We start from the raw sequence: 20,337 nt of genomic DNA, 5'->3' as shown, positions 1-20,337 counted from the left end.
GCTATCCTGCAACAACATCATATATGTCATCCTTCTGAAAGGGACGCAGAAAGGCGTCGTTTAATTGAGGAGTGACGACGCGAGGCAGCAAGGAGGTAAAGTCGTCAAGAGAGGTTTCCGCCGGGACATGAGTATCGTATAGATCAGTAAAATAGGTGTAAACGAAGTCAGAAATGTCACGGTGAGAGGTGAACACGCGGCCGTCAGCGGTTGTGAGGGAGGCAAGGCACCCACGTTTCCGGCGGGACCGTAAACGGACTAGATGGTAGAGTGACGTCAGTTCCTCTTGTAGAAGGGAACGTGGTTGAGACCTCGTCCGCAGGCCCTCCATTTGAATGCGTTTGAGCTGCAGCAATTTGGCTTTGATGCGCTGTATATCAGTAACCCGTAGGGGAGCATGCGTAGCACTATCTTACAGTTGACGTAAGACAGAATAGTAAAATTCTTGCGTTCGTCGATCTTCTGCCACCTTCGCAGCCCCAAAACGCATGAGAGCCCAACGGATGTGTGGTTTTGCATACAGTGTCCACCATGCCACGATAGACGGGTACCGGTCCATAGTACGAGAACAACGAGTCCAAATGTCCTCCAGGACGATACCAAGGGAGGTATCTTGCAAATACGCGATATTGAGCATCCAAGGAGGACGAAACAATTTTATCGGTTGTCGCTCGTAATTAAACGTAACGGCTACAGCGCAATGATCAGTAAAACAGGCTGGTATCACATCAACAGCCAGAAGTTGCCCACACAAGGAATCGGAAAGGTAAAAGCGATCGAGGCGACTGCTAGACGTGGGAGTAAAGTATGTATGTCGCACAAGTGTAGGATAGCGAGAAACCCACACGTCACGCAGGTGCAAGGAGCGCACAAGGTCGTCGAGTTCTTTACTGAAATTAAAATTAGGAGACTGATCTACCGGCCGTAGAACACAATGGAAGTCCCCACCTAAAATTATCTTTGTCGGGGATTTACGAAGCAGGTAAATGACTTCGTCTTTATAGAAACTGACTGTACCTGTACGCGGAACTTTCGTGGGAACCATGGTGGACATCACGGCGAGAGACGACGCCGCGACAGGAAGGGCCGCACGAACACCAAACACCAGCCGACAACCAGCGATGCGACGCGCACGGAGACCAACACGGCACTAAACTGACAGGAGGAAAACACGCTGCGCTACGGTAGAGGCGGAACTAAGAGCACACCTAGTCGCCCGACGCGCGAAGCGAGAAGTGATCCAATAGACCACCAAATCCTCTTCTCGGTGACTCATTTTTCTATCGTATCGCGGTGCGCCACACTGGATTAGAATTCTGACACACAGGCTCCTTTGTGGTGGTTTGCAACTTGTTCAATACATTCATTTACTTGGTTGGCCGAATCGCCATGAACTAGCTGCCTCGGCTGCCCAGTGCATACGTTCGACTGTATTTTGCATTCACCGAAAAAAATCATTTAACTGCCACCTACACATAACTGCCAACACTATAGGATGCAGAAATTTAAATGGTTCAAAATGGTTCAAATGGTTCTGAGCACTATGGGACTTAACATCTGTGGTCATCAGTCCCCTAGAACTTAGAACTACTTAAACCTAACTAACCTAAGGACATCACACACATCCATGCCCGAGGCGGGATTCGAACCTGCGACCGTAGCGGTCGCTCGGTTCCAGACTGTAGCGCTGAGAACCGCACGGCCACTCCGGCTGGCAAATGGGAAGTGCTCCTTTCCACTTGAGCTACTCTATTACGCTATCTGTTTGGTGAAAACGTCGTTCGGTGCAAAAGAAAATGTGTAACTGTCTGTCTCTCAGACGTCTAGATACGTCCATATGCATTATCTCACAGCACTGTGGAATGCAGAAGTTTTGGAGGAGTGGTTGTTGACTTCTTAGTAGTAGCCCAAACTCTTTTAAATCTAAACTGAAGAGTTTCCTCATGGCTCAGTCCTTCTATTCTGTCGAGGGGCTCCTGGAAGATTTAAAAAATGAAGCAAATTACAGTGTTACATTGTTGATTTTCTTTATTTGAACTTACTTGTCATCTGAATATGTTTTTTTATATTTCATTTTATCTGTTTCTAATATCGTGTTATAATTTCATGAATTGACTTGTTCCATGACCATGGAGACTTCTACTTAATTTGGTCCCACGGAACAATAAATGAATAAATAAAAAAAAATGTAGCTAAGTGTCAGATGGTAGCGTCATGGTAAGTGTCGCGAGTTCGAGTACATTCACTGCTGCATTTTTTAAACGCAGTTCTGCTATCTGCTGAAGTTATCAATCTATTGGAAATTTGAACATAATTTCGTTCACTTATAAACCCAAAATAGTCGCATGTGGATATAGATTTAACTTCTGCGACATTTTTTTTTCAGCTTTAATAGATGGCCAGTCAGCAAATGCATCTCGAAACTTTTATATTAAGTATGGGAAGAGCGCATCGTGCCAAAATATGTGGGGAAAGTATTTCCTCCATTAGCTGTCGTGTGGTAGTGTCATTGTATTGTTCTTCAAACGTTGTTTGACAGCCTTAACTCAGAACAAGTTTTCTACATGCATGTAATCAATAAACTGCATCTGCATTGTCAGAATGTTGTAGAAAACATCAGAGAATTCACATATATCGTTGTTGATTAATTTGTCTCACATGTTTACTATTGTTTTAACGACACTAAAAGAAACCTTAGGAAATTGATGCATTGTATTAAATGAAATGAAATAAAACTACCCACGATAACCATACGACGAAAGTCTGCTTTAATAAAACTGAATATCTGTACACAAGCGTGCCTCTATCGGCACGAATTAGGAAAATACTACTCACTTAGATTTCGACTCGGTCTATGTTGAATTGGTATGCTGTGTCATACTCAAGAGGTAAGCAAATGTGGCATTTCATAAATAAAAATTTGTTTGTCAGCAGCAGAAAGAGGCGTTACCTGTTGTGCAGCATTGTATGTTTTTCACCATTGCACTATGAGCTGACAGTATTTTCTTATGATGTCCTTATCGATGTCTGATCTTACTGCTTGTAGCTCTTTCACAGAATGGATAGAATCATTACAGTCGGTGTGAATGGAACCGTGAACCATACCACGCGGTTCCTCACAAGTCAGCATGTTACCACAGAGCTAGCGAAGACGCATGTGTCTTAGCTTCGTCTTAGGCGGCCAATAGTGTCTAGCACTCGTAAACCGCTATTTAAAGGACGAGATTAGTTTCTTTTTCCATGTTCAATTACTTTCGTGGGCTGAAAACCGCAAATTTACAATCTTTTGTTACACCTCAAGCGATTACAACTCAGATTATTCAATGGAAACGACAAAAAAAATCAAGTGAACTTTGAGGCTTAATTACGAGCATACCAGGAAGTAACTTGTCGATCACAAAGTTGCCAAACATACCTTGCCTTGTTGCCAAATCTTAGTTACATTACCAGCAGGAAGAAGACGAACCGATGTGTTCCTACAGAGGGCTGGGAAGTGACCGTAGCTGGCATCTCAAAGATGCGGCTGCCACGGGCTGGAATACGTAATGCGTCTCATTCGCATTTCTGTTACTAGTTTTAGGGATTGGAGCGTAGTCAATAATAATACTCAAAACTGACTGCAGAGTAAGCATCATAAATCAGTAACTCTCAGAGATATATTTATATTTCTTTCATAAGTGTACTCAAAACTAAGAATTCATTCACGGACGTTTTCGTGCGTGCTCGATAGTCGAACACAACAAACAAATAAAAATAAAAAAAGAATGTGTGTGTGTGTGTGTGTGTGTGTGTGAGAGAGAGAGAGAGAGAGAGAGAGAGAGAGAGAGTGTGTGTGCGTGTGTGTGTGTGTGTGTGTGTGTGTGTGTGTGTGTGACAAGAGAGCGAGAGAGAGAGAGAGACAGAGAGAGAGAGACAGAGAGAGAGAGAGACAAAAATATAAAAAAGAATGAGAGAGGGAGTAAAAAATAGTTGTAAAGAAACTGAATCATAGTATGTAAAGAAACTTTTCATTAAAATGACACGTTTTTACTCGAACGAAGAAATTTGCTGAATTAGCGAAAATTTCAAAATGGCTTCACATCGAGGTTATGATGCCTAGAAGAGTCCTTAAATCCTGCTATCATGAGAATAGCATAATCTCCGCATCAGAAGCTTGCTTCTACTTAACCATTTAATAGACTCGAATTTTTTCCACGTGACTAATTTTGTAAGCTAAGCACATCATCCATTACAGCACACTCCTGGGGCTGGGAAATGTGGCCACAATGGTCTGGTGGAGCGAACTATCAGAAGTGCAATGCGTGGGTTCAGGCATTTACTTTTAAGAGGCACAAACAGATTTACTTTACCTCTGATAACCTCAAAAGAAAGACGCTATAATCCAGAATCCGAATTAAGCATCACGTTCCTTCATTACCTAATGGGCAGAGCCAGTTTATGTTGGGAAATGACATAGGCGGAAGTCATGATAAATAGAAATACTGTCGCCAATAAATTTACATTAGAAAATTTTATTTTATTTGGTGAACCGATAGCCTTTTAAAGGAACAGGGCTCTTATTTTATTTGTACTTGATTGAACTAGAGACGTTGAAAAATTTGGTGCTGGACTGTGGTTCTGATTCGTATCTCCTCTTTTGGGGATCTGAATCTCTCGGAACAGTATAGTTCAATAATTTCGTTCCTTTTCCCAAGACTGCAGTCTTCTCTAGGTCTCCTCCAAAGGTAAGTGTGTGGGTCCGAATCCTGATCCAGTACAAAAATATTCATAATTTCATTTTCATGTGCAAACCAGCGTGCTAGTGAAAATTAACGTGCATTTTTAATGTCTGTTCATGTGTTGTCAACAATTGCTATAGGCGTCGTTATTTCTGGTCAAACACGCACACACATCTTACTGTTGGTGACTAAGCAACTGATACTTAAGCTATATTCGTGGATGATAAAGAAGGACGGTAGGTCTGCGGTTCGATTGTCGCTCAGGCACAAAAAATTGTATCCTCATTTTAGATTCAAACACCTAGCAGCTGTTAAGAAAAACCGATACGTAGTATTTCATTTTACTTAATTAACAATCCGATTATGAGTTGGGTTCGTATCTCCATCACAGAACTTCTCATCATGCGCTTCATCTTAAAAAGCATGTACATTTTGTTACTTCTGAACGCACGTATATCAGACATATTTCGCGGTTAGTTAACAGGCACAAAACAGTCTTGATAGGTGTACCGGTTTATTAAAATAATTGTTGCCTTTATTTTCAAGCACAGATTTGGTTACTGATATTGGCGAAAATTTCGGTAATTCCTGACTCTTCGTGGCTAGTCAGCAATATGATATGATTAAATTACATTAGATTTGATTAGATTAATACTTGTGCCATAGATAATGAATACGACATTTCGTAACGATGTGGAACATGTCATTTTAATGAAAGGTTTCTTTACATACCATGACTCAATTTGTTTACAACAATTTTTTACTCTCTCTCTCATTCTTTTTTATATTTATGTCTCTCTCTCTCTCTCTCTCTCTCTCTGTGTCTCCCTCTTGTCACACACACACACACACACACACACACACACACACACACACACACACACACACACACAATTTTTTTTTTATTTTTATTTGTTTGGTGTGCTCGAATATCGGCCAGCCACGGAAACGTCCGTGAATGAGTTTCTTAGTTCTGATTACACTTTCGAAAGGAATATAATAACAACCATGAGAGTGACTGATTTATGATGCTTACTTTGCAGTCATTTATGAGTATTATTATTAACTACGCCCCAGTCCCTAAACATAGTTACAGAAATGTGAATCAGACGCATTACGTATTCCAGCCCGTGGCAGCCGCATGTTTCAGACGCCAGCTGCGGTCACGTCCCAGCCCGCTGTAGGATCTGTTCGTCCTCTTCCTGCTGGTACTGTAACTGAGATTTGGCAACAAGGCAAGAAGTTTGGCAACTTTGTGATCGACGAGTTACTTCCTGGTATGCTCGTAATTAAGCCTCAAAGTTCATTTGATTTTCCCTGTCATTTCCATTGAATAATCTGAGTTATTATTGCTAGAGGTGTAACAAAAGATTGTAAATTTACGGGTTTCAGTCCACGAAAGTTGTTGCAGTCTGAAATCGCAACTAATCTCGTCTTTTAAATAGCGGTTTACGAGTTCTAGCCAGTATTGGCCTCGTAAAAGGAAGTCAAGACACATACTTCTTCGCTAGCTCTGTGGTAATGTACTGACCTGTGAGAAACCATCTGTTTATTTCCGGTCAAACTGACTGTAAAGTTTTCATCCCTTCTGTGAAAGACCTACAAGCAGTCAGCTGAAACATTGATAAGGAAATCGTAAGAAAATACTTTCGGCTCATAGGGCAACGGTAAAAACTTACAATGATGCACAACAGGTAACGCCTATTTCAGCTGCTGACAAGCAAATTTTGGGTTTCCAGGATTACATAACTTTGTTTACGAAATGCCACAGCAATAGTAAACATGAGAGACAAATTAATCACCAACGATACATGCAAATTCTCTGATGTTATCTATAACAGTCTGACAATACACATACAGTTTATGGATTATATGCATGTAGAAAAATTATTCTGAGTTAAGGCTGTCAAACAACGTTTCAAGAAGAATACAATGCCACTGCCACATGACAGCTAACATAGGAAATACTTTCCTGACGTCTTTTGGCAGGATGCGCTCTACCCATACTTAATACAAAACTTTCGAGATGCATCTGCTGCCTGGCCGTCTATTAAAGCTGGAAAAAAATGTAGCAGAAGTTAGCCCTTTATCCAAATGCAGCTATTTTGGGTTTAGAAGTGAAGGGAATTGTGTTCAAAGTTCCATTAGATTGATTACTTCAGAAGACTGCAGAATTGCGTTTTAAAAATGCAACAGTGAATGTATTCGAATTCATGACTTTTACCATGACACTACCACCTGACACATAGCTACAGGAGCTCCAAAAGTCAACAACAATTCCTCCAGAACTTCTGCACTCCACAGTACTGCGAGATAATATAATATGGCTACATCTAGACTTCTGAGAGACAGACAGTTACACCTTTTCTTTTGCACTGCACGACGTTTTCAACAGATAGCGTAATAGAGTAGCTCAAGTGGAAAGGAATACTTCCCATTTAAATTTCTGCATTCTACACTGTTGGCAGTTCTGTGTAGGTGGCAGTTACGTCGTTTTATTTCGGTGATTACAAAATAGAGTCGAATATATGCACTGGGTAGCCGAGGCAGCTAGTACATGGCGATTTGGTCAACCAAGTAAATGAATGTACTAAACATGCTGCAAACCACCACAGGGAGTCTGTGTATCAGAATTCCAATCCAGTGTGGCGCAAAACGCGTTACGATAGAAAAATGAGTCACCGAGAAGAGGATTTCGTGATGTGTTGGATTGGGGACAGGTTTATATACTTATAGTCTGGGTTAGATTCCAACTCCTGCCAATGATTTTTGATAGGGAGAGACAGACTCTATTCTCTTCTGGCTACACCAAGTGAAGAAGGTATAGTGGCATTGTGGTCTGAAATTCACATTAAACATAATATTCCTTCTCTAACAAATAGACGTTAGGCCAAACCACAATAAAGTCAGGAGTGGCGACATGTAGAAACTCTATCACCAGTAACCTTAGCAAGATACCTCGTGTGCGAGGGAGAAAGAGGTGTGAATTTTATTTAGGTTCTGTAAATAAAATGCAAGGAGTGTTGTGCAACTGGTTTATTCAGTGAAACTGCATTAAACAGTATATGCAATAATTACTGAAATTTTATCAAATTAATTAAACATTCATTCACAAATTATTCAAATAATGATAACAAAAAAATAAAAAGATTTGGGTCGCCAGATACTGTAGAAACTATCAAAACAAAAAAAGGCGAATAGAATGGAATTGACACCAAGAGCTCACAAAATGTGAATTATATAAGATGCCTGCCCTGGTATTTGCCTTTTGACATGAGCATTGTATGACTTCATTCTAATTCAACATACAGGGTGTTACAAAAAGGTACGGCCAAACTTACAGGAAACATTCCTCACACACAAATAAAGAAAAGATGTTATGTAGACATGTGTCCGGAAAGGCTTAGTTTCCATGTTAGAGCTCATTTTAGTTTCGTCATTTTGTACTGTAAGTTATCATGATTTCATATGGGATACTCTACCTATGCTGCTAGAACATGTGCCTTTACAAGTACGACACAACATGTGGTTCATGCACGATGGAGCTCCAGCACATTTCAGTCGAAGTGTTCGTACGCTTCTCAACAACAGATTCGGTGACAGTGACCGAGGGATTGGTAGAGGCGGACCAATTCCATGACCTCCACGCTCTCCTGACCTCAACCCTCTTGACTTTCATTTATGGGGGCATTTGAAAGCTCTTGTCTACGCAACCCCAGTACCAAATGTAGAGACTCTTCGTGCTCGTATTGTGGACCACTGTGATACAATACGCCATTCTCCAGGGCTGCATCAGCGCATCAGGGTTTCCATGCGACGGAGGGTGGATGCATGTGTCCTCGCTAACGGAGGACATTTTGAACATTTCCTGTAACAAAGTGTTTGAAGTCACGCTGGTACGTTCTGTTGCTGTGTGTTTCCATTCCATGATTAATGTGATTTGAAGAGAAGTAATAAAATGAGCTCTAACATGGAAAGTAAGCGTTTCCGGACACATGTCCACATAACATATTTTCTTTCTTTGCGTGTGAGGAATGTTTCCTGGAAGTTTGGCCGTATCTTTTTGTAACACCCTTGTATAAATAAATTATACGAGACTGGTTGACCTGGCGTAATAAATGAGGAAGGAATAAAAAAAAACAGCTGAACATATGACTCTCTTAGCTGGCAACGGTGAGTACTGTGTCTTGCGTCTTTATGAGCGTCTAAAACATTGCAGGGAAACTGAATAAAGTGAAAGAAAACTGCACAGCTAGGAAAGCGGGAGTTTTCTGCATTACCATGTTCATAGCATGGTCGGCGTGGCGGTGGAGTCGGCTCATTGCATGCGGCTGCATCAAGACTCTGCCGGCGACGTAGTTGATAGCGTCTAACATGCCCTTTGCTGAAAATAGTGACCGAAACCTGCTACTGGAAGTTATCATTGTATGCTTCCATCTGCAAGTGAAATCGTACGTGAAACTGCATTAAACAAAGCTCAAAACTTTTCTAACAGTACTACCGTCATCTGACATGTAGTAAATCAAAATGATCCTGAGTTAAGCTCTTGATAACGCTCACAGTGAGTGAAGCTCGCCTACTTGGATCTAACAAACTTTGCTCTCTACGCTGTTTGCGACGAATGCAAAGTGCTTTATCTCATGACTACAGATAAGAGAATCTACATCTATACCCATACTCCGCAAGCCACCCGATGGTGTGTGGTGGAGGGTACCTTCAGTACCTCTATCGTTTCTCCCTTCTATTCCAGTCTCGTATTGTTCGTGGAAAGAAGGATTGTCGGTATACTTCTGTGTGGGCTCTAATCTCTCTGATTTTATCCTCACAGTCTCTTCGCGAGATATACGAAGGAGGGAGCAGCATACTGCTTGGCTCCTCGGTGAAGGTATGTTCTCGAAGGCAGAAGGATTGTCGGTATGCCTCTGTGTGGGCTCTAATCTCACTGATTTTATCCTCACAGTCTCTTCGCGAGATATACGAAGGAGGGAGCAACATACTGCTTGGCTCCTCGGTGAAGGTATGTTCTCGAAACTTCACCAAAAGCCCGTACCGAGCTACTGAGCGTCTGTCCTGCAAAGTCTTCCACTGGAGTTTATCTATCATATCCGTAACGCTTTCGCGATTACTAAATGATTCTGTAACGAAGCGCGCTGCTCTCCGTCAGATCCTCTCTATCTCTTCTATCAACCCTATCTGGTACGTATCCCACACTGCTGAGCAGTATTCAAGTAGTGGGCGAACAAGCGTACTGTAACCTACTTCTTTTGTTTTCGGATTGCATTTCCTTAGGATGCTGTTACAGCACACTCCTGGAGCTGGGAAATGTGGCAACAATGGTCTGGTGGAACGAACAAACATAGACGCAACGCGTGGGTTTAGGCATTTACTTTTGAGACGCACAAACAGATTTACTTGTGTGACTTATCGGAAGCAGTCAAGAGTGAACTCCTGCCTCCTCAGAAGCAAAACTCGGAATACACAGTACTAGTGCGCTCCTGGCACCTGGAGAGACAGAGCTGCTCCCCTCCAGCGTCTTGTCTCTGCCCTTCCGCAAATTACGGAGCTCGTACTATTTTTCAGAGCGAGCAGTAGATTCTTGCCAATGAAGACGTCCCTTTAAAAATTTTCTCCCTCCTTGCCGTCACATTCCGCGAGGAAAAGAGAGCGATATACTGTGTGAGACAGAGTACACAAATAAATCAAGACTTCTCCCTCGGAGGATTGCCGCTACGTTCCCAGGTGTTCTGCTCGCGGGAAATTGCCAAAATTCCCAGAGCCACTGGACGTTCTTGGACACCCAAGTCGTGTTGACGGTATTCTACTCGCCGCTCTGTCCGCGTTACCTAGAATCGTGACAAAACTGTTTTTCGCTCTAAGTTTATAGTCTCCGCTGCCTCAGGCACACGTGCGAATGTCCACGGCTTCCCTTGGCAGCGTGTTGACGTATGCAGCGTCTTCGCCTGTCGCTAATCCTCTGGGGGCCTGCCCTCTGCGAAGCGTGCCGATGTAGGCGCGACTGCCGCTCGCCCGTGAGCGCACTACCTGTGTCCAACTGGTTGCCGGGCTTCTCAGGTAGGAACGCATCAGAAGACTTCCTTTCAAGCACAAAGTGTACCAAGTTTCCAAAGAGAAGAATCATAGCCCTTGACCGATGCTTAATGACACAATAATTCACTTCCATCACACTTCATATATTGCAATAAACTAAAGACTGATTTTAAAAGCAATTATCTCCTTTAATTAAAAACGTGAAAAGCTTTGACGCTTTTCATCAGACTCCCATTGCAAAGAATTTTCATAGGGAGTATGGCTTACTTCACACGTAGCAAGTCATACATACAAACAAAAATTTTAAACCCTCTATCTCAGGTTGTGTAAGACAAATTTCTATCATTGAACAGCTGTTTTTGCGGATTTGTACCTTGCCAACACCAGCATAAATAAATACATTATCAGTTTCCCACTCAAATACAATCCAGCATTCATGCCTTTACAATGACATCCTATGAAAATCTTATTACGTGTCTAGGTGCCACTATTGAATGATTAACAGAAAACCATATGAAATTTCCCGAAAATTGGCAGAAATGCCTTCAAAAATGTGAGCATATAAATCTTACCTCCTATCGTCACCAAGACATACGAAACTTCTATGCATATTTACGTTAGTATTAAAAACTGAGTTTCTTGGCCATTGCCTTAAGGAAAATATATGAAAAGCATGTCTTTTATTGACTGACAAGAAAACTTCACCTTCTGCAAAAACATTAAAACATTAAAATTCAAATTGCGCACTTCAGAGTTAATAAAACAAAATTCAGACCGAATCAGACATATTAAAAATGTCCTACTTCTTTCGACAGAGTGCCTAATATTATATTTAACAGATTACGAACATCCTTATTAGTATTGACATATGCTCAAATGAGCAACACTTGTTTTATGTCGTACGCTTACAGCATTCATTTTAAGTATTTTTTTCAGTATAGACAGCTAATCACATATACTAAACCAAAACAAAAATCTCTGTACCTCAGAACGATCACTAGAACATATAAAACATCATAGTTATGAAAAAAACTCTTAACTAAACACAAAAATCATATGAAAAATAGAGTAGGCATCAGTTCCCTATAAAAGGAACATCTTAACTAACACAAGAACACATAGAAAGAGAACACACAAACAACCTTATTGCAAAACTTCATGATGGCAGTCCTATTTGTTGCCTGAGGTGTGGTTCTTTGGGTTGTTTGCTTTCTGTGTGTGTAACTGTAGTGCACATATGAAAAAATGTGTTCTCATATTTGTTTCACTTTTAGCGGTCACCTGGTGCTGTTGTTGTACTAATTACGGACCACTGTTTATAGGGAGAGGGCCATGAAGCAATTGCAGACTGCTAGGTAAGGGTGCAGTTCGTTTTCTGCATCGATGGTACGCCACTCAACTCTCCAGTGGCTTGCCGAACGTTGAATTACTTTGCCTGGCCTCGTGATGGACAAGCCAAAAACATGGCGACGTTATGCTGCTATGATTGGCCTGTAGATAGACAAGCCAAGTCATTGTGATGTCCGAAGGGTGGTAAGCATACTAGCCTGTGCTGTCTAGGAATCGTTAGCGCTAGGATTTCACCCGGAACAAGTCGCGCCCACTCACCCTCGGTTTTCCTGGTCTTTGTTCGACGCCTGGACATCGTTTCAGTTGACCCACGTGGTTTACCGCTTTCGGCTGCACTTGGAGTGAATGTTAAATTAATATCCTGCTGGGTCTTAAATTTTGCCAGATAGTTGAAAGACCCGTTACAAAAAACGTGCACAATTGGCCTCAGCTGTGCCAGATGCTTCTACAGCAAACATAAGAGAAAACAGTTTAGCACTGAATTCCCTAAATACGAGAAGTCAGTATTAAGGTGAATATGAAGAAACATACTTCTATGTGAGAAAAAGCACCCAAAGCTACAACAGGAAAAACCTACCCTCAAAGAAAAATTTGCTTGGAGAAAGAGGAACCACAGTATACTTGACACGTAAGTATCAGAACTCAGTGACTATATGTGAAACAAGCACCAATGTTCACTATACTTCCAGATGGAAATAGAAATTACTTTGTTCTTGCTAGATCGATCCAAGCTGGTTTTGCATGTTATTCACTGAATAGTTTTGCTGAAAAGTTTTAGGGGTGGAAGAAGAACTAGCACAGCATGAAGGACGTATTACAGCCGTCAAACACTGCAGCATTTATTTCCTCCATAACTGCTCTGTGGGAAACATACACATCATTATTATTATTATTTAAAAATGGTTTGAATGACTTTAACGAAATTAATAAATCTTTTGGTTAAAAACAGACAGGACAAAGAATAACGACAGATTATTTCCCTGAGTCGTTTGCAACAGCAATAGGACACTAATCACACATAAACAGCCACAATTCTTTATAACCTCGTTTATAATGAGCAGGTATAGCACTGGAAGAATTTGCAAGTTAAAATTCACCCATTACCCACGCAAATACTAAAGAAATATGGCGCATAAGCAAATACACTCCTGGAAATGGAAAAAAGAACACATTGACACCGGTGTGTCAGACCCGCCATACTTGCTCCGGACACTGCGAGAGGGCTGTACTAGCAATGATCACACGCACGGCACAGCGGACACACCAGGAACCGCGGTGTTGGCCGTCGAATGGCGCTAGCTGCGCAGCATTTGTGCACCGCCGCCGTCAGTGTCAGCCAGTTTGCCGTGGCATACGGAGCTCCATCGCAGTCTTTAACACTGGTAGCATGCCGCGACAGCTTGGACGTGAACCGTATGTGCAGTTGACGGACTTTGAGCGAGGGCGTATAGTGGGCATGCGGGAGGCCGGGTGGACGTACCGCCGAATTGCTCAACACGTGGGGCGTGAGGTCTGCACAGTACATCTATGTTGTCGCCAGTGGTCGGCGGAAGGTGCACGTGCCCGTCGACCTGGGACCGGACCGCAGCGACGCACGGATGCACGCCAAGACCGTAGGATCCTACGCAGTACCGTAGGGGACCGCACCGCCACTTCCCAGCAAATTAGGGACACTGTTGCTCCTGGGGTATCGGCGAGGACCATTCGCAACCGTCTCCATGAAGCTGGGCTACGGTCCTGCACACCGTTAGGCCGTCTTCCGCTCACGCCCCAACATCGTGCAGCCCGCCTCCAGTGGTGTCGCGACAGGCGTGAATGGAGGGACGAATGGAGACGTGTCGTCTTCAGCGATGAGAGTCGCTTCTGCCTTGGTGCCAATGTTGGTCGTATGCGTGTTTGGCGCCGTGCAGGTGAGCGCCACAGTCAGGACTGCATACGACCGAGGCACACAGGGCCAACACCGGGCATCATGGTGTGGGGAGCGATCTCCTACACTGGCCGTACACCTCTGTTGATCGTCGAGGGGACACTGAATAGTTCACGGTACATACAAAACGTCATCGAACCCATCGTTCTACCATTCCTAGACCGGCAAGGGAACTTGCTGTTCCAACAGGACAATGCACGTCCGCATGTATCCCGTGCCACCCAACGTGCTCTAGAAGGTGTAAGTCAACTACCCTGGCCAGCAAGATCTCCGGATCTGTCCCCCATTGAGCATGTTTGGGACTGGATGAAGCGTCGTCTCACGCGGTCTGCACGTCCAGCACGAACGCTGGTCCAACTGAGGCGCCAGGTGGAAATGGCATGGCAAGCCGTTCCACGGGACTACATCCAGCATCTCTACGATCGTCTCCATGGGAGAATAGCAGCCTGCATTGCTGCGAAAGGTGGATGTACACTGTACTAGTGCCGACATTGTGCATGCTCTGTTGCCTGTGTCTATGTGCCTGTGGTTCTGTCAGTGTGATCATGTGATGTATCTGATCCCAGGAATGTGTCAATAAAGTTTCCCCTTCCTGGGACAATGAATTCACGGTGTTCTTATTTCAATTTCCAGGAGTGTATCTTACTGTTTTCATTAGGCATTTCTACTTTATGGCATTCTTATATTCTTTAATCGTGAGCTACTATGAGGGCCTACATAAACAATATGACTTTCACTTATTTCTATATATAGTTGATTTTAGACAACAGAGTTAGTCGACTGCATCCATGGCGTTACTACTGACATGACAGGTTCAAGACCATTGTTTTAGCACTTTATGTTTGCTCTGTTGTTTCCCTCAAATAAACGTATTATAATAAGTGAATTAGTTAATGAAAATTTGTCCTTATTGCCCTTACATGACATCACGTTATTTTTTGTTTTCTATTGCTGGCGATGCTTTCAATTTTCTATAAATACTTTTATTTCTTTAATAATGCACATTCATATTATATTACTATCCAGAAAAACTTAATTTTCTTATCATTACTGAATCTCATTACAGTATAACGTGTGTTGGACCCGAGACGATAACAACTTTGATGTAGCTTCCAGTTGGTGGATCTGGCGGCTGTTTAGGAGAGGGCCTTACACTATGGATGGGCGGGACTTGTTCCGGGTGAAATCCTAGAGCTAAGTGCACGTGTGCTGTCTGCTGTTGTACCACCACATCTAAGTGTCACCATCATGCGTGTTTTCCACGCTCTGGTGTTCTTCTTGTTGACGCCCATAGTATGGCGCGAATTGGGCGTTTTGTTGAAGCGTGAGAGGACAGTTTGGTAGGCGCCGTTTGTTCCCGCTTGCGCGGTATGGTGCCGGGAAGGCACATGGGACTTCCCGGATGGTTCAAGATTTCCGATGGCAAATAGGAATACACATCGACAGACGGAATATTAGGTGAGGTTTTCGCCTTCCAATTCTCCTGTGATGTTGCTCTGTGCCATCGCCGTGAATTCCTTGGACAGTGACGTGCGTCAGTTGTGTTTTTCTGCCTGGAGCGTTGAACTGGCGGCGTGTGGCTCGGCAATGGCGCCTTCGGAGTCGCCTATTGTGCTACGCTGTCGCTGCTCGGCGGTAACCAGATTACAAGGTGCTTCCTTTCGGCCGCTCGACCCTTCTGCCCAGGCGCTGCGAAGGCTGATCCTTTGTGACCGGTAAGCTCCCCTTTCTCTCTCTATGTTGTGTTGAGCCTCCCAAAGTTCCTTGTCGTTTCTGCGTTCGGAACTTTAAAGTACATTTTAGAAACAATACAAATCTCCCCTACTTACATTCATTTACATGTTGTTATAGTTAAGTATTTGTTGCGGTCACCTCCCGTGACCTTTCCATACATTACAATTTACTGCGGAACTTGTCAATCGTTCCATCATTATTCTCATTTAAAAGGACTGAGTTATTTTACTCAATTCCATTATAAAAGTTACATCCACTCTTATTATAATAATAAACAAAACAATATAAGACATGAAGAAGAGAGGGGGAAACAAACAGGAAAACATATAACCTAGCCCTACCTAACTATCTAGGCCTTTGGATTACAAAACAAAATATTATTTCTACAAAAATATACATTTACACTCTTCTTTCTAGCTGTTTACTAATACTTTTTTACAATAATATTCCAGCTGGAATTCCGTTCTTTTCTATCTTACTTTTATGTTTGGGACAGGTGGGTGTGCTGAGGAATGAAGGATGACCATTTGTTAGCATTCCAATTACATGCCATGGCATTCTTCCATTTAGCGCTAACTACATTCTCCTTTCCCCCTGCATCTAACTACCTTCTGATAACTACTTTCTCCGTAAACCTGGTAGTTCTGTTGCCCTTATCCCTTTTCTTCTGTGTTCTTCCCTGTAAATTGGTGGAAATACATGTAGGTTAGATGTCGCTTCCAGTCCACTGCATACTGGTAAGAAATTTTCGACTCTCCGATTCTCACTGCAATCCGGAACAGTTATTAAAAGACAATTACAACAATTGGCGCCGTTGTTTGGCTGCAGTATTCGTGTGATTCTGTTACTTGGTCTTCTTCTTTGTCTCCCGTCTGTAACATTAGAATACATTCAATGGTTAGTACCTCTATGCTTTTTTTACTTACATCCTTGTGTTTACGCTCTGCAGTTTATGTTGCCCTTTTCTCTGGATTTAGGCTTTCTTTATCAGTCCTTCGTTGCGTATCTTTTGGTCCGATTTTGTCTTCCTTTGACCTTGCTTGTCGTTCAATTTTTATTCTTTCGTTCCCTGTCGTAGACATAAAAAACATAATGTTTAATTATTACAGCTAACTACTTTAACCTAGCATTGCTTGATTTTCCGTCGCGTAACTTGGATGTTGTTACATTTCCTAGAATTATTTGTTCGCCAAGTTGAAGGTTTGCCATACGATCCATTTCTTCCCACACATTACGTGCTCCAGAAATCTAGCTTTCGCGCCTCGAAACTCGTCCTTGGCGAACGTCACAGAGCCGTGACCAAAAATCTCCTCACATACGTCGCTCTGTAGGCGACCCAAAAAAAAACTCCCAAAACGTCGTCCTTCAACGCAAGTCCGTGCGGACTACTCAAAAATACGCCCTCTCAATGCCACTATAACAAGGCTCTACTTCTTACTGACTGGCAAGAAAAATTACGATATTTCATTTAGCGAACGCATCATCCTTTACTCGGTTCAGTAGGTCGCTTTCAACCACTAAACATCCCATAAGCTGTCTCTGCGCACACTTAGGCGCTCAAATATCTTCCGTATCATTGCTCCTCCGTTTTCTTTGTCGAAACGTACTTTTCCGTCGCGGAACAATCTTTTACGTAACATGCCCTGTTACAAATGTATCAATGAACAATCTGCTGATCTCTTGTATCGAAGACAAGACACAAAAATAAGACACTACACAAAACATGATATACCTGATGCACTCTAAATCCTAGTCATTTCAGAACTTGTTACTAACGCAACACAAGAAACACAAAGGCAAACAAATTACCATTTTTAACCAATAAAAGGTCCAACATGCGTTATATGATGTAACCCTAATGATGGTTTACTCTTAATGTACTCTAACTCGTATGACTTCGGGTGGGCCTCCCTTCTTACTCTGAATGGTCCATCATAAACAGAAAAAAATTTCTGGCAGAGCTCCTTTTGCTTGCATGACAGTCGGTGCGATTTCAATAGGACTTTCTGTCCGGCCTCAAAGTGTCTGACCTTCGCCCCTCTGCGAACCTTTTGCGTTTTTCTGCTGCCTTTACAACTCGTACTGTCCTTTAGAATGTTCATCACATCGTCTCGTTCCTTTATCACTATGTTCCCTCATGTCTCGACCTTACCGTCTATCGCCTGTGCTAGATCTTCCTTTACATGAACTGCCTCTTCTTGCCACATCAGAACGCGTTGTTCGTGTTCTTCTCCCTCACCGTTTCTGCCTCCTTGTTCTACAATATGTAGTCGCAGACACTAGTAGGGAGTTGCGCAGGAATAGTCTGTTCTTCAAATCTGACCTGCCTTATCTTGCCCTTCTGGAAGGTGACCGAGCCGCTACCTATACCAATGACGGCCTGGTTCTCGTACAAGAAGTCCATACCGAATACAATTTCGATCGCTAACTTTGGGACCACAGTGAAATCGCCTTCGAACTGGTGGCCCTTGTCAGGGCTAAATACCAATCGCACCTGTTGCGATACTTCCATGCATTTTCCCGCGATTGTCCTTCGTATTTTAATCTTGTTGACTTTAATGGTAGGCCATGTTTGATCACCCTTGCACCCTTCGAAGGCTGCCTCTGGAATAGCCGAAAGCTGGGTTCCGCTATCTGTGATTCCTTACAAAGCTACTTTTCCAATCGCTATCCTTACTACCGGGTGTAGGTCATTCATGGTGTTTTGTTCGTTTCCTCGCGTCCGTCGGCCGTCGTAATTTAATATATTATTATTATTATTATTATGTTGATTGTTGCCGACTTACGTGGTGGGCCTTAATAAAAATGATATTTCATTCAATTTTGATTTACGATTAAATGCTTTTGTGAAGTTCTCCTTTTTAACAATATTAATCTTAAATTATTTGTACGTTAAGGAATGTTAGACTAGCTGAATCTTAAAACATGAGCATATAAGTTGAACAATGGAATAAACATTTCATATTAATTTCCTCGGCTAGTCAGTTCACTTTAAAGCAAAAAATCTTTAGTTATTAATTACAATTGCGGTCCACACACGCGCGAGAGTATTTTTACCTCCGTTAACCATTGCATTGTAGTCGCAGTCCTGGCTCTGTCTCTCCGCTGTTGTAATGAAAATAAGAATATTAAAGCTACGTATTTTCTCCAACTTCGTGCGGCTGTGGAGAAAAATGAATATTATGTTAATAGCGGGCGAGTTTTTCTCTTCCGCTAACTTTTATAAGTTAATATCGCCACGTAATGGCGTCGTTGGCTGCATCGGCCGCTGCGATTATTGAACTGTAAATCACTCGAAAGCAGGTTAATTCAAGGAAGGTGGACATGAAATCATGATCACTTCTTACAATTTAAAAGTTAACAATAATATTACTACAAATATGCTTACATTTGCCAGCACTCGCAACATGTCCGTCTACACACAATCAAGACAAGAGAAGAAGTGAAGAAGACTAAAAAATTAACAAAAGAGCGTATCTTGCCGTCGCTTTAGATCATTTTGTTATATTTCTTTGCACTCGAAACTTACACAGAGAAATTATTATTTTACGGGTACATATATATAATTCAGTTTTTGAATGTCTCTTCTTTATAAATACCGTTTTTAAGTCTTTTCGTAATATAGCACTGGAGACGCTATAGCTTTCTTTAAGCAAATCTTCAATCTCGTCCCCACAGTCCAGCATACGTATGCACTTTGTACCGAGTTTCTGCGCGGTTGTTTTAGAATTCTGTTCCGCGCGAGTCACACGTCATTGTCGGGTTGACGCCGGTTCTCTGTCTTGTGGTCTCGGATTCGCCGGTCGTACCTCGACAATTTCCATTTCCTGTTGTCTCTGGTCATTGTTCCCTCCTTGATAACGGCCGTCATTTCGACCATTGTTACGATCGTCGGCGCCGTCTTGCGACTGGCGCCATTGCCTGCCGTTGCTCCTATACGACGGTCCGTTCCTACCATTGCCTCCATTGCCGCTGTAATTGCTATTACGCCTGTAAGGCTGTGGACGCGGACCTCTTCCGCCAGAATTATTCTAATTGTTATTGTCACTCCTACGGTCCCTGCGCTGCTCTCTTCCCGTGTGCTACGCCTGAACGTTCAAATGTACTTGTTGCCTTCTGCGGTTTCTGCCTATCTCTCTCTCTCTAATGCAAACTCTAATTCTCTGAGAAGGTTTTTAAACTCCTCAATATCACTGTCGCATTGTCCTATCAGCGACTGTTGGTAATTCATATACAATAACGGATGAGTTCGGTATCACTACATGGTGCATCGAGAAAGACATTCTTTTTAATTAGAACCTCGAGGAACTTGACCGGGCTTGAGAATCCCGAGTTCTCAAAGTCTTTACAGAGAATAATCTCCTGCTTGATACGTTCTTCAGTCGCCTTTTACCAAAAAGTGCCCAAGACGATCTTCTTGAATTCCTCATATGAGGTGCAATTATCTAAGACGCCTCGCATTCGCTCGGCTACGCTACCCTCTAGAAATCCGCAAATAAAAGATAGCTATGTGATTCTTGAGTTTCTCCCGGCGTATTTGATAATCAAAATATCCACGGG

This window comes from Schistocerca gregaria, chromosome 6 (genome assembly GCF_023897955.1).
Source record: "Schistocerca gregaria isolate iqSchGreg1 chromosome 6, iqSchGreg1.2, whole genome shotgun sequence".
NCBI classification, from domain to species: domain Eukaryota; kingdom Metazoa; phylum Arthropoda; class Insecta; order Orthoptera; family Acrididae; genus Schistocerca; species Schistocerca gregaria.
This window is presented reverse-complemented; position numbering follows the sequence as displayed.